The following is a 26,567-nucleotide window of genomic DNA, read 5'->3' as shown; positions in this document are numbered from 1 at the left end:
ACTAGGGAGTTCCAACAAGGTTAGCTGCTCTCTATTTACAGCTTTTTTTTTTATGTCCTGATGTCATCTGAGGAGGTTGAAAAAAAAAAAAAAGTAGCGAGCATATTTTCACAAAGTAAGCACAGTTTCCAAATGTAGCGCAAAAATCGACTTAAATATATCAAAGTATTTGTCATTCATTACGTCTCATCACTACAATAAACACACAGCTTACACTACAAAGTGAACATTCCTCCATGCACTTAGTAACACTTCCAGAAACTCAAGCATCCCCCACCGCTAATGCACTGTTAGCATCATTCACTAGCGTTGACGAAGCTGACAGAGCGCTCGTCGTATCTGCCGGCTAGGAGGTCTTATCGGGCCTCTCGCCGTTGGAGAGGGTGAGAAAAATCAAGCCGTGGTCTCTGTCATGCGTCTCCGTCGCGTCCTCGGACGTCAGCGTCTGACCTGATAGCGATTGGCACGTACTTGAAGCGTAAGTGTCGCTTGATTTATGACCCGTCACGGCGAAAAGCTCGTCACGTTGCTAATTCTGAAGTAGCTACAAAGGAGTTATTAGAAGTATTTTGTGTCGAGCTATTATTGATTACGGCGTTGACAGAATTTTTTTTTTGTGTCTATGAACTTCAATTGTCATGATTTTCATAATTTTTTTTCTACCTGTAGAGCGTAATAAAGAAGACAACCCAACAAAAAAAAAACATCTCAGGAAGTTTAAAGAAAATAGAAAGACTGGTAAATTCACGGCTCTTCTCTTCTTTGAAGGTTTAAGGGGCAACTTCAACATGGCAAGAATAATATTGCAATTGTAGTTAAATATGGCAGCCAAATAACGCAACCCTCAACGGATAATAGTTAAAGATGCCAAAGGTTTTAGGCCCGAAACTTAGGTTTGTATAACCCTGACTTTAACTACCAACATATTTAAAGTGGAAGTCAATCTTAAACATTTTTTGACAATAATATGTTATATCTGACCTCACTAGTCTAAATATGACATTCTGATTAATATTACATTTGTGGAATAAGAGTTATGAAGCAAACGGCAGCCATTTTTTATCCATCTCAGGGAGCGGCCATTTCGCCACTTGCTGTCGATGACATCACAGTCGCTCAGGGCTCAGGCAACGACCAATCAGAGCTCACCTGTTTTCTGAGGCTGAGCTGTGATCTTCAGTCGACAGCAAGTGGCAAAATGGCCGCCCATGAGATGGATAAAAATGGCAGGATTTTGCTGCTTAACTCGTATTCCGCTAATGCGATATTAACCAGAATACCATATTTAGAACATATTATTGTAAAAAAAAAAAAAAAGAAAAAAAAAAAGGGGGTTGACTTCCCCTTTCAGATAATTCAATAATGAGTGATTTTACCAAGAGACCAAAATACCTCAACCAGGAAGTCGACAAGGCATTTCATAAGACATTCACAACACTGGCACTTCCTGCAGTCTGAACTTTTCCCGCACTGAACCGTCTTCCTGATCTGAGCAAGCGGTGTTCTTGAAAGTGAGATCCACTTCCTGCTCTCTCTGAAGGCCAGGATGGAGCACCGCCGAGAAGGAAAACCACAAGGGAAGCGTCGTTTGAAGTGCGGCGTATCAGTGTCATAAGAAAACACTCAAGAGTCAACGGTGTGTGTGTTTTAATATAAGAATCCATCAATAAGGTCTTTTATGGAAGGGGTCCTTCATCCCCTCCATCTTGACTTCTTTCACTGCTTGTCTCATCGCGGCAGAATGATGAGCCTCGCCGACTCCAGCGCTCATAAATTTGATAAGACGTCTCCTCATTAATGCGATAACGGACCCCTCCCTTGTGCGTTGGTGCGTTAACGCCGTCTATGCTCTTATCTGGGGTACGTACAAGCTGGGCCAGCGGGAAGCGATTGCATAAACACCACAAGACGGAAGACAAATAAGTGGACGATAGCAGGAGGGAAGGGAACGACAACATGGCTCCACGGTGAAGGTCGCGGCGAGCCGAAGAGCTTGTGGAGAGGGTGATGGTTTGCGGCAGTCACATGATGAGAGAGAGCAAATCACAGCACAAGATCTCACTAATGCTACAATCAGGGATGTGATTTGACCAAAGTGAAATTATCTGAAAATTTAGCCGGGGGTCTGGGGGCCGCTGGCACCCAGCTAGGTCCAGGGGGGACAAGGGGGCCCCGGAGCTCATGGGTTTTCCGTGTTTTTAAGTACTTTCAATGCACTCACATAACAAAGAAATAGACAAAACAACAGCATAAATTTTCAATGCATATTGAACTATCCCATATAAAATGGCAGTTTTAGTCAACTCAAAATCAGTCACATTCAAAAACATTCTCCTGATTATTGGTGGTAACACCACTAACTATCCTGCATCCCTCATAGGCTACAATTGAAGGAAGGTTTCATAATGCCACACACAAGATTTTTGGCAGATGCATCACTACAATTGAAGGCATTTTTTTTTCATTATTCGTCCCAATAACATACAAATGCTCAATCTCAAGTTATTTTCCAAAATCTCCTTCCACTACTCTAACAAAGGCTAGATTTGAAGCGAGTTTGTCATTGATGTAATGCTACCACTTTCTTGTAGCAAGGCTCCTTCAAATGTGGTCTCTTTCTTGATTTTTGGCGGACACACCGCAACCATACCGTTTCCCTCTGGGGCAATGTGTGCCATCATGCCACTCTGTCCCATGCTCCTCAAACATCCGCCTTTTTTTTTTTTTTTTTTTTAGAAGATACAGCTGCTATCCTATATCCCTTGAAGGTTACAACTGAAGAAAGTTTGTAAGTAAATTGTGTCCAAATTCATTCTAACCACATCTTTGAAATGTGGCTTTCTTTTTGCGATTGCCATTCTGCATGCCTCAGAGACTAGAACTGAAGGCAGAAGAAAACATAACAAAATGTGATGGCTGTTTCAAGTTTCCTTCAAATGCTACCTGCTTTTCCCAATGTTGCATCCTCACAGCTGCTTTTGGTTATGATCATACAGTAGCACGCTGTCCTATTTTCCTTCAAATGCATCCTTTTCCTGATTTTCGGGTGATCCTACATCCCTCTGAGGATACATTTGGTAGGTAGGTTCTCCTTTCTGCCGCATCCTGTCCAGAAGCGCCTTCAAATGCCCCCTTCCATTCCTGATATCCTGCAGATGTCCTACACCCAAGGGTCTTCCAAATGTGATTCCAAATTCTTACCACCATTTTGGAAGCTACGCGACTATTATCCTATGGTTATGAATACAGTTCTAAGACGCTGCAGGTGTTTCTAATATGGTGTCAGTCATCAGTCAAAAGTGTCACCCCTCACCCCATAACCTGCACATCATCCTAAGAGATTTCCCACAAAAGTTTTACCGACCTCGAGGCGTCTTTTAATAATTTTACAAACAGAGTCGGAGAAAGACAGACAGATAGAGACAGCGGAGAGGAGGGGAGTCCGCGGCAGCCATGTCTGAAGAGTTGACACGTCCCGATAAAAGACCAAAGCTGGTTATTCTCAGCCATGCCGGGAGGATGAATGAAGTTTAGGGAGGGAAGCCTACTCTGATTCTCCTCAGGAAATAAAAAGGTCGGTGACGTGAATGATTTAAAAAAATGGCCGTCAAACATATGGCAATATCCCGCTCTCGTAAATCCCATCATTTGTTGGCCATGTTTCATTTTCACCTCACTCAAATGCAGTGATGTTTTTTTTTTTTAATGTTGGTTAGTGCTTCCAACAGTGTTTGCTGGCCCTGATGGCTCACCACATGTAGCGAGGGTAGCCCATGCAGAATCTCTTAAAGGAATAGAACAAGTTGGTTTTATATAAATTTAAAAAAAAAAAGAAAAGAAAAAAGCAGCGCAATCAGAGACTCTAAAGTGGCGACGCACCACATGAAACGCTCACCATTAAGCCAATCTCCTGCCCTTTTAAATCCCACACCATGTCGGGCGCTTTTAATCGTCGCCTCGTTCAAATGTGCCGCTGAACCAAACCGTTAATTGGCGTTTCTGTACTTCTCAGCACCATCAACTCAAAGCCGAAAACGCGGCGGTCAGCGTGTGCGAATCCCATCCGGCTCGCTCGCTCGCTCGCTTCCTCGTCCGCCTGACTTTATGTGGACTTGCGGCCTGGAGGTTTTGGGTTATTTCTGACTGCAAACGGCGAGGAAATATCTGAAACATTTTAACGGGGCGTCCTTCAAAGGGAAGTCAGCTCTCTGGTGAAGCTCATTAACAGACACCATCCAGATTGGACCCAAACGCTTCGGCTTTTTTACGGGCCTTCCCCCAAATGGGCCAAATCTTTATGAACATCAACGAGATATTTTGAGCCTGCAGGAATTCACACCCGACATCTCCAGTTTTGAGAGGGTATGGCATACAATCCAATCCATAGAAAGAAGCACATCTGACAATCACACAGAACTTTAGCCCTTTGTTTTTGATAATATAGGGGAAGGAAGGAAGGAGATAAAATGAAGGGAAAAGTAATAGAGATAAGAAAATGAAAAAGCAATGAAAAGAATGTAAGAGACGGATGTAAAAGCATGGAAAAGAAGGAAAGGAAAGAAGGGCTAATGCAAAGTATGGAAATTAAGTCCAGAAAAGGAAAATGATTAAAAATAAAAGGTAAAAACAAAAAGGAAAGGAAAGAAAGAAGGAAGGAAGGAAAGGGGAAAAAAGAAGGAAATAAATTAAAAACAAAGAAAAGTAAATCAGAGCGAGTAGAGGAATGGAAAGGAAGTGTTCATTCTTTATGCTGCAAAACTTTTAACACACTAAGGATCACAATTAAAGAAACACGCATGCACACACGCTTTGTTCCTTTTAAGTGTTGCATCTGAAATTGTCATTAGAAGATGGCAAAAGTTCCCCTTTGGCCACCATTTGTACTTTTGCTGCTTTCTTCTTCTGCGTCTTCCCTTTCTCCGTCTCTCACACATCATTCGCTTTGGCTATTTGTAGAAAGTCCTTTTCATCTCGCATGCTTTGCGGTAACGCACGTAAAGCTCGTTAGCACGCCAAGCGCCACATGCCTTGCGGCGGCCCAACGGAGACCTCCGCCAAGGCAAAGCTGCTAAACTAAACGTGTTTGGACTTTGAAAATTCAGTCATGTGCTAGGGTATGTATTCCACTTAATTTCTGTAGATGGCGGTAATGAGCATTACAAAAATTAACCAAATTGTAGAGTGTATTGGTAACGTGTAATTCGCTCCCCTTCAACTTGCTAACTATGACCAAAAATTAGCTTTGCGCTATTCCCCCTGGCAGATTTAACAAAGCATCATGTTGTCATAACAACTGTATCAGCAAGCTAGCTTTTAGCTTTTATGCTAGACATCAACGACTTCTACTCTCTAATCTCCTCTATCTAAAATAAGCGGTTAACATTTGGCGCTACGACAACGCTATACGCAGGATAGTCAAAAGGTCAGGAGGTCAGGGCGTAAGCACTTAATTCTATTTAGGTGACACAAGCGTGTACCAAGACAAAAGCATGTCAAGAATTCACAAAGGGCCCTCAACAAAAATCGAATCAGCTCATTTGGGGGAACAACAGGAGGGAAAGAGGCAAGCCCCCCAGGTGAAAGGACCGCCCACTTGCTCCTTTGGGACTTTTCAGCCGCTTCAATTTCCTCCATTCACTCGGCACATGTGGTGACGCACACACGCTCACATACACGCACACACTCCCCTCGTGCTGCTTTAAAGCGTCGCCTATCCAAACAGGAAGTTGGCCTCTGCCCCGGCTGCAGTTGAGCCTCCATGGGTGGAGATTTCATTAGTCGCGGCTAACAGGCTAATTATCCGCTTCGGCGCACCTGTAAAACTTTACTGAGTGTCAATCTTGCTCTGGCGTGGACGTAGGTGTGTGTGTAGTGGTAGAAGAAAGTATGTCGCAATCCTGGCCATTGGCATCATGTGGCAATCATATTTTGCTTTAAAGAAGACAATAAAAAAAATAAAAAAACATTTTTAAATCAGATAATTTACATTGATTTCCGGTCACTTGAGGGCAGCAAAAAAATGAGCTGACCTCTGACAGCTACCTGGTGAACTATTTATAGTTTGGAGGTTTCATCGATTGTTCCACTTCAAAATTATTGACTAACATTGAAATTTTAAAGGGTCAACTTTCCAATGGTAAAAAACAAAAAAAAAAATTTCGACGATGTCTGGAATTTCCTAAAACCGGTAAAAAATAGTTTTTCATATTTCATTAATATCTGTTTGTTTTTTTGGCGTGTCCACAGATTGTTCTGTTTAAAAAAAAAATTGCAAATGGATTGTTGTAGAAGGCTGACGGGAAAGTTTTACAGACTACTTTAATGATTAGCTTTTCACTGGTAAAAGCTACACATACCTGAACTAGGACTTGGGGGTGTCCAAGGATTGTTTTGTTGAAAATAACAAATTGTACACACATTTTTAAAGGTTAGCTTGGTTAGCTGGTAGGCACCTGAAAAGGGGATTTTTATTTTTCTGAGTTCATCTTTCAAATTAAAAATACCACCCGTGTCCTACGTGGAACTACAGTATGTTGAAAGTGGGATTTTGGTGCTATTTGCAGGTTTACGGATGATTCTGTCTTTAGGAACTTCTCACTCTTTTTACTACCACGGGTGCCTAAAAACCCTCATCCTGCCACCCCCGCACACTCACCGGCGCCCCCTGCCTGGCGGCCTCTTTGTAGCGGTGTTGTGACTCTATCAGATGTGGGGGCAATAAAGTAGTGAACGGGATGAAGTGGTGGGCGGCAATGTGTGAATTTGTAATGCGCTTATGCTGGAGCTGCGGGTGCCGAAGCGCTGAGTATTACTCCCACTCATCCGCCAAGCGGGGGGAGTAAAAGGGGAGGGGCAACCAAAACACCCTGAACACCTTTCACCCTCATGAAGGTGGAAGTGTGAGCTTTAAGCTTTTGAGTGCGAGTAGAATAGGGGTGCTCAAACTGGGGTCCCTGGACCCTCAATGGTCCGCAAGCTGTAACTTGGGGTTCCGTTTAACAAAAAAATAAAGAAGCAACAAATTATAGTAATCATCCATCTATCTACAAAAATCACCAAATTGCATTTTTTTTCAATTTTTTTTACCGTTCAATACTCGAATACCACAAGATGGCGCCAAAGCCTTGCTTAATTGCTCTCTCTTAATTGGTCTCAAGGAAGTATGTTGAAGTGAAACATCACAATTGTCCAGTTGCAACAACTGCGGGACCTGTTAAGAGCACTTGGCTTGGCCTCCCCATGCATGGATGGGTGGCGGGTCCAGGTCCTGGAAGGTCACGGAGCAGCAAATGGTGTCGCTTCCCTCAACGCCAGGGCAAAGTTCAAAGGGGGACTCTTACGAAAGCACTTTTTACCTACAGCACGGACACATAAAAGGCTGCTTTCTTTTACGGCCACAAATGGTCTGCCAGTTTTGGACGCCCCTCCCCCATGCCAAAAAACATGAAGTCAAGTAGTATGATGTCATCATCAAACAAATTGAGACTAAAGTGTGCTGAACAAAAGAAAAACAATAAAAGACGGATTGTCATATGATGATGTCGACATGTGGTGGGGATACGATTATTTTTTCAAGACGAGCGTCACATGACTGTGCTCGCTGTGGATAGTTGAAATTTAACGTCATAGGTAAAATGACTGAACTGAACTCAAGAAGCAAGTACTGATTTAGTAATACAAATTGTCCAAAAAGTCGGGGTACATCGAGGATTTCACTATTTTATTTACTCATATTATTTTTACTCCCCATAGTGAATTTGGTACTCTTAAGTGGACGAGAAGGATGGTCGAAATTATAGAATAATCTTAACTTCACCTGAATTTTGCAGAGCGCAAAAAAAACAATGCATTGAAAATGATGGGATTCATGTTGAAATTTTTTTTTATCAACATCACAAGTGAATAAAATTTAGTTTTTAAGAAGTATGTATTTTTTTACCAGGTACCCAGACTTTATGGTCACTGTGTAGTTTTTGACATATCAACGGACTGAAAAAGAATTCAAATATGAATAGACTTTACACCGATCTGATCGGCTGGATCAGGATTAAACGATATTTAGCATTTTATGCCAAATCAATGATCGTCTATAATATCTTAATTTGCACAGAATAAGACATTATATGATTTGTTAAATTTTTATCAGCATTTTTTAAAGATTTTTTTTTTTTCCCCTCATGCATTTCATCTGCGTTTTTATGCTGGGAATGACATCATCAACAGCCTATCGTGGTGGTCTCATTCATGAAAATCAGGAATTTATTTTATTTTTTTGCTGTTTGGTATATCTTTGATTTATTTATGTTGTGGAATTGCTATTATACTCTTTTCTTAAATCCCGATAGGGATAGCAATCTCAAAATCCATTGGTTGACCGATAGACGACTTAACTGGGACGCAAAGCTGAGTAATTACATCTCCCGCTGTCAACTCCTGCGGGAAAAATTTGGTTTTACAAGCAAGGCTAGCTTTAGTAAAAACGATTGGATCGCTTCAAAAATGTTGGACGTCAGTTCAGTCAGCAGATAGACGAGTGCGACGTCCCGAGGCCTCAATAATTCCGCCTTGAAGCAAGTTCACTGCAAACTGCCGTCACCTTCGCTCGGGTCCAGCTCAGCTGAAGGTCCGCGAGGTTAAGAAAATAAAAAGACGTTTCATTGTTGCTCTGGTAAGCAGAGGCTTTTCTTTTCCTCGCTCTCGACGGCGCTCCCTCGCGCACGCAGACGTGCTGACTGCGGTGATTTTGTGGGCGCAGTGGACCGTGGTGCACCCTTCACCACTCGCTGGTCCGCAGGCGGGGTGTGCCGCTCAAGCCGAAACGCTGCGAAAGCCATCTCGCTGCGCCCCGCTCGGCGGAGGCCTCCCGGGTTATTATGATGTGGCCAGCCAGGTGGCGTGTCAAATAAAATCTCATATTGCTGCACGCTTTCGTCATGAGCTTCAATAAAAGGAAGGGAAAAGAAACAACTTAAAAAAAAAATTATATACATGGATGTGCTGAAAAATTTGCAATCCAGAAAATGGGAAGATGTGGCTTTAAGAGATGGTTCATCAAACCGGTTTTGGATTATGAAGCTAAGCGGGACTAAAAAAAAAAAAAAATCATTAGGATTAGGGGTGTTCTATACCACTTTTTTCAGTATTGAGTAGGCAGATACCGATACCAAGTAACAATACCACTAACACTTTTGATACATAAAATTTCCCCACTAAAAAAAAAAATGTCAGATAATTTTAAAGACAGACCCAGACTAACCCTAACCCTAACCCCTAACCCTATTTCTTAAAATTCCATTTAATTAATGACAACTTTCTATTCTTCTAATTTCTAGGCCCTGATCTTAAAATGATATTGATATCGCTGCCCGTCGAAAGTACTGGTACTTTTACATAAGGCCATATATCGGCCTGATACCTATACCTGGTATCAGTACTCTCCCATCCCTAGTTATGATCCAATCTGGTCATTCTTAATAAGAACGAATTATTCCCCTGAGCATTGCTACATCACAACCATAACAGAACCCAACATCGCCCATTCGAATAGTAGTGATTAATCATTTTTATTGAGTAATAAGTAAATAAATTATTATTATTATAAAACGGCTGATTTATTTACGGAAGTGGATTCATAAATGTTGTCTTGTATCAGGAGAAATAAAACAAATGAATATTGGGGGGATAATAAAAAAAAAAATTGAATGAAAAAAATCTGAGCTCTTCAATTTAAAGCCTTATCAGCCAGCCCTGGAAAGGTGAGCATCAGGTGTTAAACTTCACACACTGAACTCGGTCTAAGCCTACTTTGATGGGCAGTGTGAAAGGGGCTAACATAAGCGAATGCTTACGGCGCTTAAACGACAGCGAGGAATCTTTGATAGAAAATGTCACGAGTAATCCGGCAAAATTCACAACGGTGACGCAAATCTGTCCATTTACCCGCCTTTGCCTGTAACACAAAACCACCAATATAACATCCTTTTGCTCTTATATGAAAGTCAAACTACTACATATTGCTGCTTTCATCCAAACAGTTTGACACCAACGATAAAGAAACACGTTTACATCTGGAACAAATATATTCAATCCAACTTTTATCAACTTTATCTCTATTGTGCAGGATGTCCTGACGCTTCACAGTATGAAGGTGCCGGTGTTGGCCAGTGGGGAGTGTTTACACACTTGTGCTACCTCCGCCGCCACACACATATACACTGCCACATGCACACACACATTTACGCACACTGCTGGTGTACCTCCTGTCCCCCTCTGCTTCCAGATATAATATATCAAAGCATCGCAGTGTGGCTGCGGATCTCGGCCAGGCTGCTTTCACTTCCTAGGCAGGAATATTCTTGATCTCGCACACACACGCAAGGTGATGAAGGATGGCACCCCCAGCTGATTCACACACACTTTCCCTTACCAAACACCTGCAATAACATCACAAACACACACACACCCCAAATGACACAAACGATGGCTTATGTTGAACCTGCCTGTGATATACTTGGAAGGGAGAATTCATATTGGAGTTTAGGCTTCATTTTCATCAAACTTGTTCAACTTTAAATTTAAATTAATATCCATAAAATTATTATGCAAGAATGACTTTTTATTGTGCATTATGTATATAAAGAGTTGTCTGCCTATTTTTTATTTATTTACTGTAAATACAGTTCGTAAAACCACCCCAGTACTGACTTCCTCCACTCATGACTTAGAACTAGGCTGGGCCAAGATTCAGAGCCATTTTCAAGTAATGGCCACCAGACTACACAGTCTGAAACATTACATCGCAGCCAAAAGGTAAGCAAAGCTGCATTGAAGCTTTGGGGGCGGGTGAAAGCGCTACACCTCATTGGTCCAGGGCTATATATATATATATATATATATATATATATATATATATATATATATATATATATATATATGAACTGTATGACTTTAAAGCATAGCATCATTTTTGTTTAAAGACCAACGGGGTGTCACGTCACAGATCATAAAATTTTGTGCAAGCAGTTCTCCACAAAATCATTTCCAAACAGCTGTAAAAAGATAAAATCTGCTAATTGCACTTGAATATAAAATATGAAGCACATGCAAGGGCAAATAAAAGAGTCGCTTGTTGTACTATTATGTGTAATGTGTCATGAGTAATTGCACAGGGCTATCTTCGCTGATAACGCCTATCGGGCTCCACTTCCTTGTCAGCGGCAGGAGGAGGAAGAGGAGGAATAAAAAAGATTAGAGGGAAAAACAGTGGAGCCATTCATGGAGAGGCTTCCTCTGGGAATGTGGTGCTTTGTACCGACAAGAACTGTGTGAAGACGTGCGTGTGTGCGTGTGTGTGTGTGTGTGTGGGGGGGGGGGGGGTAGAGAAACACATCAGGGTCAAGCAGAAATCATCAGAATAGGTGGCGCAATGCAATGGAGCGGAACATGGTGTATGCATTTGATCCATATGTAGATACATGTATAGAACACACAACTCTGTGCGTGTGGTCTCATCCTCCCATCCTGTTTGGGGATGGCGGGGGCTGCTTCCTTTGGCTCCGAAACTCTCTGTTGTGACTACATTAAAAGGCCTCACCTCGGACACCCTCTGAAGCCAGGCAAGGTCCGCATGGAGATGGTGCAAGCACCTCTCACAGGTTTCAATTAGGGATAGAGCCGATATTTGGCATTTTGAAAAATATCGGCATCGGTCTTTTTACGAATCTGAAAGCCGATAAAGCTGGCATCTCACTGAGCGGTGAATGCTTGCGAACGTAGCACATTTAGGGTTTTCATCAGGATTTGTAAGATGTTCACAGAGAGTTTTTACTTGTCGTAAAGACATTTTGAACATATCCAGACAATTTTTCACTGTCTGCGAAGATCTTTTGAAACCTTTTACGAAGCCTGACGAAAACCCCAAATTAGAATTAAATTAAATTACATTCGCATGCATTTGCCACTCAGTAGGATACAGGGAACTTTAATTTATGGATTTATAATTTCCACTTTATAAAAAAAATGTTGCTGAGACTGGGAACTTACTAGACTTTTTATTCATTTTTGAATAAAATGAATTAAGAAATTATGTTGAAATTTTGTAAAACTTAATTTACAGAAGAAAACTTTAGGGAACTAATTACTAGCTTAGTTTTTAATTTAGCTTAAAGACACATGATGACCCTGGAAGCTCCCTGCAATTGTTATAAACAATTGACAGCTTTGTTTAAAAATTCATTTTTTTTTTTTTTTTTTTTAAAGCTAATATTTTCTCTTTTACTGAAAATGAATATCAGCTTGAAATATTGGTTATCTCTTGCCTTGACTACTAATAATTGGTATCGGCCTTGAAAAAAACATATCAGTCTATCACTAGTTCCAATTCATTCATTATAGAGGCGGTCCTCTGTTTATGACTATTATCCATACACCATTGCAAGGTTACAAACGAGCTTGCTGGCCAGCGGAGGAATATGTCCGTCTCAAAGTCACACTCGGTTGGTCGGATTCTGCCCCCCCGGGCCTTCAGTTTGATACCTGCCATCTATTCCATTAGTTCTCCTTTAAGGAAAAATACTTGCACAGCAACGCACCCTGACAAAGTACACACGCACACACAAACACAGGCCAGCGAGAGACCGAGAGTCGCAGGAAGGAAACCTGGAATGAATTTCTCTGTGTTTACCCAAAATATACAGAACCCGGGCTGCCTCCGTCCCAGCCGAGCGCCGACAAATCCGCCAACCGCTTATCAAATTAAACCGCCATTAGCAGCGTAAACAGACGAGCTGGCGCGCACGCTCGCAAACACCAGCGAGCGCCTCGCACATGTTGACGCCAAAGCCCTCCTTCCTGCTCGTAATCCCGGTGTCTTTGCTGACCCGCTTTGGTTGTCCGTCAGTGCCGGTCGCCACATATGTCCGGAAGCGTGCGCTGGATTGCAGAGGTGAGAAAAACTACTCAACTCGCACTCTACTTACGCTCAATTGACTTTGAAATTATCTGCCCACAAAATATTATCCATCTTTTTATTAACATTATGCTCATACTAAGAAAAAAGGAAAATCATGCTACATGTCGCATGATGCTGTTTAAGAGCTAGCTCATGTTGGAACAACTTTCATGCTAGCTATCGACACAACATGCTCGCAAAGCTTTGCTAGCATTGTGAGCTGACTAACAAAAAAATGCTAGCTAGCTAATGCAAACAATTGAGAAAAAGACATTGTATGTGTTTTTTTTCTTCCAGATTAGACAAAAATTTTGAACGCCAGAAGCTTGTGGTTTTTAGGCTGGCACAAAATGAGCCATTAATCAATATAAAGCAGGCAAAAATCTAACAATTGCTTAAAATAAGGCCATAGATGGAGAAAATATCCCTTCTCAGAATTTGTTGCTATCAAGTTCACTTTCTTCCATATCACTGCTATTTTTTCCCCACTTTTTAAAACCCCAAGATCTCAACCAAAGTAAACTTAACCTCCTCTTTTAACATAGTCATCATTAGCATAGGCTAAAAAATAAATTAAAAAAACCCGTTAAAGTGTATTACTATGTTTTCAAACGCAGGTAGTAAAAGTAAAAAGTCATCAGAAAATAAATACTAAGAATGTGAATAAATTACAGCAAAAGTACAGCAAAAGTACTATTTATTATTTCCGACTACTGGTAGATTGGCCCCCTTAACGTCACACCTGACGACAAAGAAACCCCCCCTTCGTCACCCCCCACCAAGCGTGGCATCCGGGCTAATTCCTTCCATGCGCGCTTGTTAATGTGCAGGATTTTGCCGTAAAATGGCGAACGCAGGTAACAGTCTCGTGAAAGTCGGGCAGCTGTCGGAGGGGGATTTATCTCGTAACGGCAGCTAAGGTAAACTGCCACAGTGAGAGACGGCTGTTAAAAAAATGGATGGGGAGGGGGGGTGGACGGTTCTTCCTTCCTTTTTCCTGTGTGGCCCTGCGGGAGCGCCTGACAGGAGTGAATGTAACAGTCCATCAGCGTAAAGCAGTCATCATGCAAACAGAGCGACATGGCTGAACAAATCGCCTTTATGACCCGTGTCACACGCACGGATAGTGGTTAAGGACGCTAAACTAATTAATTATTCCTGGGGGGTGGGGGGGGGCTCACGGGAGGGACATTCCCAGCGCTGACTTGCAACTTGAACTCGAGCACCTCCATCTAACTCGCTGGATTGGAAAAATGATCGGTGATACAATTGCTTAAAAGATGCTAAGCCGTAATTACAGTAAACGATTGTATGAAAAACACGTAATGGGCCATGAATATACAACAAATGAAAAACAGTAGCTTGTGTGTCCACATATCCTTAAGAGTTGTATCCTCAAAACGTGTCAGGATCGTTGTAAACTGAGGATCCTCCATTTTGGTACGTTCCAGTCAAGCTGAATGTGACCGCCAATAAGAATCTATTTTCGCGTTTGTGCACGTTACTGGTATGCACGGCGTAGCGCCTTTTAGCCAGAAACGCATCCAAACAGAAACCCAATTGTCCCACTCTGGAATTCCAGCCCACGTCTCCGTCCTCTATTTTCTAATAAATCCAAGTGGGGGCCTTTTCCAACTTTTACAGGAACAACGAGTCATGAAATGGTTGATTTCAGATGGCAGCGCGTGAATGTTTTCAGTTAACTTTATTGATCCGTGGCCCGGGCAAGAAACCTCGGCCCAGGCGGATTCACACCTCCCGACATTTGGGAGACACCTTGAACGCCAGATGGCGGCGAGCCCGCGCTCCCCTGCAGCGATACTGACCTGTGCCATGGCCAAAAATAAGACCGTGGTTTTGGAACGTTAGCATTTAATCGAGTTGATGTTGTGAAAGATCTCACTGCTGCGTAGCGTTTGCTTTTTTGTAGTGTAAACACAGCGGAACCTCCAAAGTTGAAGGCAATCTGTTCCTTGACACTGGAAGTTGTTTCTAAATTCAAACAACTTTCGCTATATATAGAGATCATGCAAAACTAACCATTAAACCATATTTTAAAGTAAAAGTCAACCATAAACATTTCTTGACAATATTATGTCATATGTTACCTCATTAGTCTAAACATGACATTCTGATTAATATTACATTTTTGGAATGTGAGTTATGAAGCAAAATCCAGACGTTTTTATCCATCTCAGGGGGCGGTCATTTTGCCACTTGCTGTCGACTGAAGATGACATCACAGACGCTCAGGGCTCAGGCAATGACCAATCACAGCTCACTTGTTTTCTGAAGCTGTGCTGTGATTGGTTGTTACCCTGTTACCTGAGCAACATCGATGTCATCTTCAGTCGACAGCAAGTGGCAAAATGGCCGCCCCCGAGATGGATAAAAACGGCTGGATTTGGCTGCTTAACTCATATTCCACTAACACAATATTAATCATAATACCATATTTAGACTTAGTGGGGCTGCATAGAAAATATTATTGTCCCAAAATTTTTTGGGGCTTGACTTCCCCTTTAATGTACATTACTGCTATAAAACTAAATAGACTAAAACTACTCACAGGTTTAATTTTAAGTGTTTGTAAAATAAATACAGTCACAAAAAAAAGAAGACGCTTTTTAATTAATTGTTAAGTGTTAGAAATACAAAAGCATGACCTTAAGAGCACTTTAACACGGCCATGTTTTGTGTTCCAACAGCCCACGTACACAGCTCTGACAGCCGACATGGTAAGAAAAAATAAATCGGTTCTTTACGTTATCGAGAACTTAACGGCCGTATATAGAGGAAGAAGTACAGTTTTCAATCATATCTGAGATCCAATCGCATCTTTCGGATTGTATCTCTTCTCCGGACTTAATTAACGTGTGATTTCATTGCGTTCCACTTTCTGTAGCAGTGTCACTTCACAATGATGGCATTGTTGACCCTCACACAGGAATGACTACTGTCCCCATGGTAACACGAAAGCTTCGTTTTTAAAAGAATACGATGATTACGATATAAGACAAAGACGGTAATGGTTAACGCTGCCTCCCTTGGTAATATTATCTAGTCAGAGCATGACATCATTACTGCACAAGTATGACACATTTCCCATAAACGTCCTCACTCCTGACCTTGGGTTTTCCCACTCAGTAGTTCCACAAATAAAAAGAAAGTATAGGATGGGATTGGGGGGTCATTTTGATCTTGCCACTAGGTGAGCGGTAGAGAGTGGAATGTGGGATGTTTTCGTGTCTGGAAGCACATCCCAATGTTCCTGATTATTTTGTTTAGATTCGCAACACACAAGTTCCCCTCAGGGATGAAAAAGCAGCGAGGTCGTCCTCTTCCCACAACTGCCCCAGCGACCGCTCAGCTGTCAATCACTTTTACACACAAGCGCGCATGGTTGTGAAGGGGTTTAAAAATTTTTTTTTTCATATTTATTCGGCCTCCGCACCCGAGAGTCGAATTCAACTATGCTAACGCTACGGCCTCAATATGAACGGCCTTTAACGACTAAAGGGAACGTTTTTGCATAGTTTTGCACTTTTATGCGTTTTATAGTGGAAACCGGATTACATTTTGTGAAAACCTAAACCTTATACTGGTTATATGAAAAAGTGTTTAAGACATTTTGCATATATTTGCTACAATAAAATGATATTCCATGGTTGCTTTCTTATACAGATTTCGAAAGTTATAAAACTACACCATAATGGTCAATATGATTAATGTAATTGCCATTGAATATTATATCACAAACAAAACGCACAAAAAAAACCTATACAGTTAAATTAATTCATGTAAATGTTACGATAAAATTCTGCTTAATACCTTTAAATAGAGTTAGGACTTATTACCTTTAAATACGTTGAATAATACATAGTAATAAATACTTACAGGTAATGCCCCCCCCCCCCACCACACACACAATTCTACCATTATTAATTGCCATGCAAGTACAAGCAGAAGTTATACAAAAAAACTATTTCATTGAAAAATACATTTGGCACTTGTTTGTTTTTACATTTATATAGGAAAACTGTTTTTTCCCCCTTTAAATGACATCAAAATTGTGGGTCATCTTATTTTTCTTAGGGATGTTCGATACCACTTTTTTTCAGACTGATACGATACTTAACTCTTGAGTAGTGACCAATACTAAATACCGATACCACTAGTACATAAAATTCCTCCTCAAAAATGACAGATCATTTTAAAGAAAAACCTATAAATCCCAATATGGTAATACGATGCCCTTTTTTTCCTTCTCATATTGACTTGAGAGCTGCTACATTTTGGGGTTTCATACACATGCGTACAAAACATGTCAATTAAAATCATGTGTTTCTTTCCGCAAACGCATGCACAAATTAGAGGCTGAAGCCACCATGGCGCGCGCGCGCTGCATCATTACGCCAATAAGAGTTCACATTAATCTCCACGCACTGACGACTATTAGTGCTGCACCGCAGATGGTCCCAGGGCAGAAATCCTGATGGCACCTTGCGAAGGACTTAAAGAGTGTCGGTGTACAAACTGCCTGATGGCCAGCACATGCCGGCACAAAACCAGAGCGTGTTTCGCCAAGACTTATTAAAACATGTTTGTTTTTTTTCTGCTCGTACATCAACTGATTTGGAGCATAACGACCCGAGTGACAGTTTTGCCGCTAATTAAATGTAACATAAGATAGTTTGAGTAGAGCCATTTGGAGCGTTGGATATATAAATCTTGAAAGCTGGTGGGGTTGCGCCCAAAAAAAAACGATTATCACAACACATTGTAAAAAATTTTTTTGCTTTGTCATTTGAGTGAGCCATCAAAAAATACCCTTCTTGTGGCACACAAACTGGCTTTATGAAACCAGTTTAGCACTAACCCTGAATTTCCACTAGGCTTTACACAATGAGGATTTGTCGGATGATTATTGATCAGTGAGTTAAAAAAGAAAAGAAAAGATAAGCGAATCCATCAGAAGATGGAGTCATTTATCTTTGATGCAGCCTCTGAACTGAACAGAATGCTTGTAGCAATGGTAGTTATTACAAAAACGGCCAGCAGGTGGCAGCAGAGTATAAGAAATCGACCAGGACCATGTTGCAAAAAGCTCTTTCCCCACTGTTTAAAACAGATTTGTGAATAATGATGAAACTTGGCTATATTGTAATGTTAATTGCTACAAAACGGAAAGAGATTTTGCTGATGAAAGAAGAGACTAAGCTTTCTTTTGGTTAAGTTTCATGTTTTTATTGCAATAGAACTATATTCTGTGGGCCTTGCAAAAATCAGTCAAAATCCAATAAAACAGCCGGGAGCAAAGGGGGTTGCTTCCGTGAAAATTGCTGGGAGTGAATGAGTTTAACAACTTTTATTTACTCTACATTCACGGTAGGGACTGGCCCGGCGAAAACCCACATATAATTCAAATGCATGGGGGAGTTAAAAAATATATATTTAAAAAAAAACAAACACAGATAACCATTGAAAATATAATGTAATGTCTTATTTTGTGGAGCCGATCAATGACGTCATTGATCAATCGGGCAAATTAAGAAATTACAGCCAATCACTGATTTTGCATAAAATGCAAGAAAATCGTCCGGTCCTGATGCAGCCGATTTTGAGTAGTGGCAGCACACAGATAAAGTGTTAAATTTTTATATGGATTACATTCCGATATAAGGTTCAGTAGAGCTTGCTTTAGTTTGGAACATTTCAATGGTAAAGAAGCCCAAAAACACCTGATCTAGATTGCTAACTTTTCAGTACCCTTTTGTTTATTAGTACGTCACAGTTTGTCCACGACGACCCAAATTAGGGTTTGGGTCTAGCTTGGAATGTTATGTGGCACAATGCTGCCTCTTATAGGTTAGTCTTGGAACTACAACAAAAAACAAACAAACAGGCATTAAGAACATATCTCCCCCCTTGTCGTCGTAATTTCTCAAATTTTAAAACATCACCTTCTACTGTATGAACCACAACGCAACATGCTAACATAAACAACTGAACAAACAAACTTTTTTGTTTAATACTAGGCCTAGGCGGAGGTTCGAGAAAACAGCATCAATCCCATGAGAACGATATCTCCAAACGTGTTGAAAGCAGGAATTGTGCAAACGGGTGGTAGGGGGAATGGGGGCGAGCCCTCGTGCGTCTGGACAGGAAATGATCTGCTTTAAACTTTGACCCCAGTCCACTGGGCACCTTTTTGTGTGTGTCCTAGAACAGGTTCTTAAGGGTTTGATAGACAGATGGTCGTCATAGCGAGCCGTGCAGGTGCTCTGCCCTCAGGTGGAGACGGCGGGAGAAGTCCCACCGAGGGGGGGTGGGCGGGGGGGGTGGAAAGCTTGGAACGGTGAGAAGAAACGGAGGGAAAGGACGCCAGGTGACAAACTTTCCGGGGAGTGTCCACTTTGATGGGCTGGGATCGGTTCTTGGCGGGACAAAAGCCACGAGGGTTTGTTTGCTTCGCCGCTGGGCCGCAATAAAAGAATATTGCCTCAGCGACCTTCCCGGAACGCAAACTCGGATATTGTTCCCTTGAAGACGGTTTGTTCTCCTTTCAACATTCTCCGGCCGGACCGCAAACGCCGAGCGAGAAGAGGAGAGCGGGAAGGCGGCGTGGAGGGGGCCCTCTTGAGTGGCGGGGGGGCCAGGGGTCACTGCTGCGGAGTCTCCCCCTCAAGGCAAGTCGGCTGCGAGCGGGTAATAATAAACGCTCCGAGTTTTGGATTTCTGGGCCAGCGAGTCTGCCTTCAGGAAGTTGTTGACGAGACTTAAATGGCAATAATACAACAGAAACAATGAACGCTATTTGTTTTCAAGTGCATTGTTTTGGTTTAAGCACAACTTGAAAAATTATTATTATTTTTGTTACATGTTGATATACGACACATTTCGGCGTACCGAGGGACTTGAGTGAATTTGAAGAAAACGACAGTATATTTATCCTAAAATGTCCACTTCAAACCAAAATGGCCGACTTCCTGGAATGGCTTTCGGAGGTTTTTTTTTTTAGGGGTTTACTCACGATCAACATGTCTGCAAGAGTTCACTGTCAAGTGAAACTGGCTTTGGGGACTGAATTTAAAAAAAAAAAACATTTAGTTTTTCAACGACTGCTGGAAACTGACCCTTAAAATGATGCTTTATATCCAAATGGCAGACTTCCCATGTGTTTTCTTTTCAGGAATGGCTTCTTGGCACTTATTTGTGGAACTACTCATGACAGACAAGCTTATTGGCACATTCAATTTAGTACACCAAATTAAAACTGGTATGAAAGAAAATGTGAAAATAGATTTAGGGGTTTATTTTAAAAATATTACTTTTGTTGAAGGAAACTGAGGCCGGTTCAAAGCAAAATGGCCAACTTGCTATGTATTCTTGGGGGTTGTTTTTTTTTCTTACCTCCACTCATGATAGCAACATAACATTTGAAAGCATGTCTAAGTGAAACTGGCTTTGAGGGCAAAATTTGCTTATGATAGGATATATGCTACCATATTCCATGTTGCCAAGTGAGACTGGCTTTAGGAGCGGAATTTTAAAAACAATGGCACCTAACAAACCGCCTACAGTACACCGAGGTGAAAACACGTTCAAGTTCTGCTTAGATCTTGAGCACAGCAAATCTCTCAAAAATGGCAAATTATGTGAAGAATAATAATGAACAAATGAAGCAAGTCACACACACACAGCTCAAGTTTGACCCAGCCTAAATAATTCCATTCCAGACGTCTAATCCCAGGCTTCGCCGTGTTTGTTTTTGTGTTTACGGAAGAATGTCAGCCGTCCGAGGACACAGCATGGAGAAAGGTCAAACCGCGAGACCCCCGGAAAGACTCGGCAAACATGATTAAATTCTAATTTGTTATAGAAGGGATGCCATTTACGATTGCGCTGGTAACGCAGGCTTCCCCCGAGGCTTGATTCCATGCGAGCGTTCAACACAATCGTTTGCGGGATGATGAAACGTGTGCTACGGATGCCAAAACATGGCTAAGCAAAGTGTAGCCACGTATAGCCCGCTTTATTGTTTATCTCGGACCACCGAGTATTTACATTCTCTACTGTCATGCATTATTTGTTGAAAATTTTTTTCCTTCTTTTTATTTATATTTTAAATTTTTTTTTTAAAAGGTACGGTCCAAAGGTTTTGTTTTGGTCTGTGAGGGACGTTTCTGGGTGGAGACTCGACGTTTTCCTTCCCGCCACGTCACGGAGGCAAGCGACTATCAAGCGACTATCAGTGGCATATGCAAATTTTGCTCTGCGAATGCCCGCTCCTGATTGGTGGGCTGCTTTCACGCGCGTTCCTGCTTGGCTGCTTCCTCAGTTTTGAACGTTGCGTTTACAAACAATAGACAAACTTCGGCCCGTGCCTTCAAATTACAGTACAGTATTTACTTTTCTGAAGAAAAAAAAGATAAAATGTAAGCAATTTTACTATTATACAGTAAATTTGAAAGTCAATATACCATTGTTCTAATGCAAAAAATAAATTAAATCAGACCAATGTAAACCAAAAAAAATCCACTATTAACTCATTCACTGCCATCGACGGCTATAGACGTCAATGGAAATACAGTAGTTCAAATGAATTTTTGACGTCTATAGCCGTCGATGGCAGTGAATGAGTTAATGTTTCCTATAATCTGTAAATTAATTCTCTAAAGATCTTTTTGAGAGAGAAGTAAAAATAAACACAAGTGTCACCTTTTAAGACACTTAAAACATTTAAGGGCCTCTGATTCACCCCAAATACGTTCTAGTAGGCCTTTTCTGACATTTTTGCTTCATAGCAGAAAAAAAAAGGCGCAAATGATGCTGCTGCCCCGTGCTTCGTTGTAGATAGTGTTTTGGTGATGAGTAATTTTGCATTTGTGCCAAATACACCATCTGGATATATGGCCAAAAAGCTCAACCTTTATTCCATAACAAAATCTCCCTTCCGCCTTGTCAGAGCCCGAGATCTCAATCGCTAAAAAACGACAAGCCTAATCTGACAACATAAGGACTAGAAAGTACAAATAACTGTTTTCATCAGAAACTGTCATTAGAAAAAAGGATTTAAGTCCACCTGAAAAATCAAGAATTTCTACTTCCCACAGTCACAACCCCTTTTCTTTACCACTACGCCTGTTGAAGCTTTTGTTTTGAAATGTGGGTTAACACGGGATAATTGGCACACATCGACACCGACAAAGATGTAAACACGGGAAGCCGAGATCTTCATCGGCGAGGATGGAGACAACAAAGCCTGGCGCTGAAAGGTTGTTAATCTGTGATGGATCTTTGGCTCTCCGACATGGCGGTGATGGTGTCGGTCGGGAATGCTCCCTGCCTGCCTGCCCTGCCTGCATGAGGGGAACATGTGTTGCTCGCTGTGTGCGCTATGTGGTCCGTGCACTCATTAGTGCGAGCTGCAGTGCAGACTAGCTCCAGTTACAGTAGTAAACACCGCCTTTGAAGTTTTAGTGGAGGCCCGAACAGCCGAGTAGGCCCGAGGATGAAAAAAAGAAAAAGAAAAAAAAAGAGTGGCAACAAAGGGGGAACTATCGAGGAAAAAGCAAGAGGACAAAAGGGGCACGTGACGAAGAGGTTGTTAAAGCAAATGATGCACAACTTATGCACCTGTCCACATAACAAAATAGAAATTACTGACATTCTGGTGGACATTTTCACCTTGGGGTGTACTCAATTTTTGTTTTGATTTTATTGTTTACATTAACTCTATTGACAAATTACGTCATAACTGAAAAAAAATGGAAAAAAAGAGCTACATTAAAAATATGTTTTTCTCCTGCATGATCGCTACGGCAAATTAGCTACTCTCAAAGCCCTGTCTAATATAAAAGTACTGCTTTGGGAACTATGTTGGCATGAGGGCAAGGAGCTTCATACGCGGCCCTGACTAATCGAGTCGAAAAGTAGTAGTGTGTCAATGCAGATTTTCCCGATTCGCAGCGGGACCGAAATGGTCGACTGATCTATGCAACAAACAACAGGAGGATCCAATAAAACTTTTAGCAAATCACCATTTCCAGCGGGAAACCATTATCCAAATGTGGTCATTTTCATATTTGTTCACAAATCTATGCAATTGGTCAGTTTCATGTGGGTCTAAAAATGTTTTTTTTTATACAGTATATGTTTATATATATATTTTTTTTTTTACAATTTATTAACCAATTTAAAGTGTTGAAAATGGATTGCACGCTCTTTGACATTGCAAAGTTAATGGCTGAACAGATGTCCTTTTTTAGGGGGTTTCCTAAAAATTATGGTTTGGGGGACTTGGCCCAAATGGCAATGATGACGTGGGTAACATTTTGACAGTCATTCCTGGAAAAAGAAGAAATGACTCCTAAATATCACATTTGAATAGAAAAGCTACCAAGATTAATAACAATACGTGTAAGGGTTTCCAAAACATCAATTTACTGTAACCTGAAATAGCTCAGGTCCTGACATTGCATTTTAATTTCTCCAAAAAACCCAACACCTGTAGTGTATGTGCCATCAAAAAACAAAAAAAATGCAACTTTGTAAATGGGTGCACATTCATGTGGGTGGTTGTCCATGTTGGCGAATCCACAGGCGGGCGTCGCAATAAACAGATGTGGAGTCTTTATGAGGTCTTTACAACAGGTTCAGCTGTGCCCAGATGTTTATGCACGTTGAGAGAGAGAGAGAGAGAAAGAGAAAGAGAGAGAGTGAAAGAGAAGTTGTCGTGGGGTGGAGGGGGAAAAAAAATCAATTAACTAAAGGGATGCCATGGGTGAGTACCAATACAAGGTATCGGCCGCTCTCTTCTGGCCGTTTTACGATCATGAACTACAAACTAGAAAAATAGAAAATTGCAGTTAATTTTTTTTTGCAATTTTAAGGAAAAACCTGGTTCTGTGTCAAAAGCCCTATTGGGATCAAAACTTGGTTCCACTTCAATAAGTGACAGTGTATCTGAAGCGTGATTTAAAATTTGCTCACAATACAAATCAAAATAAATAAATAAGGGCTCAAAACGCTTGTTAAGTTTGGACACTTGTAAGTCAAAATATTGTTGTACTTACATAATTTTGTAACAAGAAATGGACAGGTAGCAAATTACGGTTTAGAGACAGAATGTCGCCATCTTATATTTCACTTGGGTTAATAGCATTTTATTAATCTCGCAAAGGGACACTCACATATCTTTTATGTATACAGTTTCAAACCTAAATAGTTACGCGAGCCATTTTATGGTGCAAATCACACGAGGACACAGGAAAACTAAAGTTGACTTTTCTTCCCCTTTCATACTAACGTCCAGTGCAAACTGACTTGCGGGCACGCTGACTCCGCACGGGGTTTTAGCACCTTCGCTCGTAAATTTCAGCAAAAACAAAAAGAAGCAGAGTCAAAATAAAGGATTTACGACGTGGGAGGGGGACCCGGAGATTTTCGACAATATGAAAATAAAGAGACGCAATAAAGCTGCGCTGGGCTTGATTGTGGTCGTCACAGGGATGTGGCGGCGCTCCAGCATGGCCGACTTTATTGCTACATCTGAAAAAGCAAGCAAGCGAGAGAGAGAGAGCGAGCGGCGAGGATGTCAACAGATTCGGAGGCCATTAGAGGCAAATCTTTTTCCCGACGTGGCCACGGTCTCCGGTGGCGGGGGAGGGACCCTAACCAGGCCCCTTTTCAGGCCTACTTTCAAAGAGGGTTCAGTTTACCGAGCTTTTTATCGACACCTTTTTTTTTTCTTCTTTGGCTTGACATAAATCCTTACGTCACATGGCAGGCCTGACTATTAAAGTGACTTTTATAAACGTCAGGAGGGAAGTAGGAATTTGTGCTTTTAAAGGGTGAAATAGAGTCAAACCCACAAATAGTTTAGTGCCATTAGTATTCACTGCAATGCTCTTGCCCCACTAAAACCTACTAGCAACATTTCCGACCCTTTGATAGCTCACCTGTTTGTTGGGTTTGGTCATGTGACATTTTCAAGTGACAGCACGTGGGAAAATGGCCGCCACCTGAGAAGGATAAAAACAATCAGTGAAACCGCATAGGTAGAACATATTATTTTCAATTTGTTTTTGTTTTTTTACTTGACTTGCCTTCTTAAGTCTTGAATCTTAATTTCCTTAGCAAGCAGAATGAGGTCATATTCTCAGTTTATATATATATATATATATATATATATATATATATATATATATATATATATATATATATATATATATATAAATAAAAGACAGTTGTATGCATCACTATATTTCTGATCTCATCTGTTAATTATTAATTTTTTATTAAATCAAAATTTGGCATCTTGACCCTTTCAGGGGTTCCACTGTGATTTAAAACCCAGCAGTTTATGTACCACTGTCCTCCTAGTGTGTGAAAACAGCTTTTTTTGCGGGCGTCTTGGTCTTTTTTGGCCGGCGTCGCGCATCAGAGGTTTGGGTTTCACGGATCATAGCAGGGAAGCGTTGAAACTGGAGACTACGACAACAAACACGGCCTCCGTATTTTTAGGTTGTCAGTATAAAATCCACTTTTCACAGTTTGATGCGCGGGCGAAGCCAAACAAACTGCGGCCTTCAAAAAGCAGGACCGCCGTCCACAACTGGGATGGAATCACTGATACATTCATGCATGCATACACATATGAAGATGAGTTGCTCTAAGTGTATGTTTACATTTACATTGAATATACAGTACAAATGAATGCTTTATACCACAAAGTTGAGAAGACATGTACTCAATTAGAATATTTCATTTGCAAGAAGAGAGCTTTAAAAGGTAGCAATTAAGTGGATGAGGACAAGCTAGGTAGGCACTATTAGAATCAATTTGACCCGCAAAGAAAAGAGCAATTTTTGAGGCCACAAACTAGGGTTGCAAATTACACTAGTCGATAAGCAACAGCATGATGGAATTGTTTAGCACACCATTTATGTTACTTTGTCTCCACCTATCGACTAAAAGAAGACACTGCCCAAGCACCCTTAGCACTGGACAAACTAAATGCAAATGGGACGACTTATAACAAGACTTGACTTACACTAATGACAAGATTTGGAAACCCTTGGACTTTCTGTAGCAGCACTGGTTTAGTTAGTGTAGACTTGCCTAACTACTAGTACTACTCCAACAAGTAAACTTTCTTTTGAAGGAAAAATTGGTCAAGTCTATGGCTCAAAGTTTGCCAAGCGCATAATGTAAGAGCAAATCATTTACCTTGGATAAAAGAGACTTGTAAGTGCACAAAATTGAGCTATTTAAAAGAAAAAAAAGGAATTGTGAGTGTAGCCGTTGTCGTTTACCTAGCTAGGAACGTTGATGTCCCTTCGACGGCCATCTTAGATTGACGTCATCGCGGAGCCATTCGGCAATACTGCATGAATAAAAATATCCACAAGCGTAAAATCTACTTTTGGTCCTGCCAGGTCAGTTTTAATTTCCCTTTTAAAATATCAGCTTTCGTTGATCTTTAAAGTAATTAAATGGCTATGGTGTCTAAACTATAACATCGGTTAATTAAGATAGGACACAACACAGGTGTGATTGGAGCGCAAATAGTTTTTAGCCAATCAGATTTTGAGATTTAGCAACTAAATAGCCA

The 26,567-nt window shown here is 41.1% G+C and overlaps 1 protein-coding gene across 12 annotated transcripts in view; it reads right to left on the bottom strand.

Moving 5' to 3' along the window:
• Positions 1-26,561, bottom strand: part of LOC144039799 (hormonally up-regulated neu tumor-associated kinase homolog) — a 77,242-nt gene extending 50,681 nt beyond the window's left edge. For 10 of the 12 annotated variants that reach the window (XM_077553483.1, XM_077553475.1, XM_077553478.1 and 7 more), the window contains exons 1-2: positions 26,269-26,561; positions 24,913-24,975 (exon numbers count right to left, since the gene is read on the bottom strand). The gene's annotated coding sequence lies outside the window, so the exon portion shown is untranslated. Of the gene's footprint in view, positions 1-24,912; positions 24,976-26,182 lie in introns of all 12 variants that reach the window. The other 2 variants (XM_077553486.1, XM_077553482.1) reach the window with 1 other exon arrangement.
• Positions 26,562-26,567: the final 6 nt, after the last annotated feature.

Source organism: Vanacampus margaritifer, chromosome 19, assembly GCF_051991255.1.
Source record: "Vanacampus margaritifer isolate UIUO_Vmar chromosome 19, RoL_Vmar_1.0, whole genome shotgun sequence".
Taxonomy (NCBI): domain Eukaryota; kingdom Metazoa; phylum Chordata; class Actinopteri; order Syngnathiformes; family Syngnathidae; genus Vanacampus; species Vanacampus margaritifer.
Note: the sequence above shows the minus strand (reverse complement) of the source record. Positions and strands in the feature narration are given on the sequence as shown.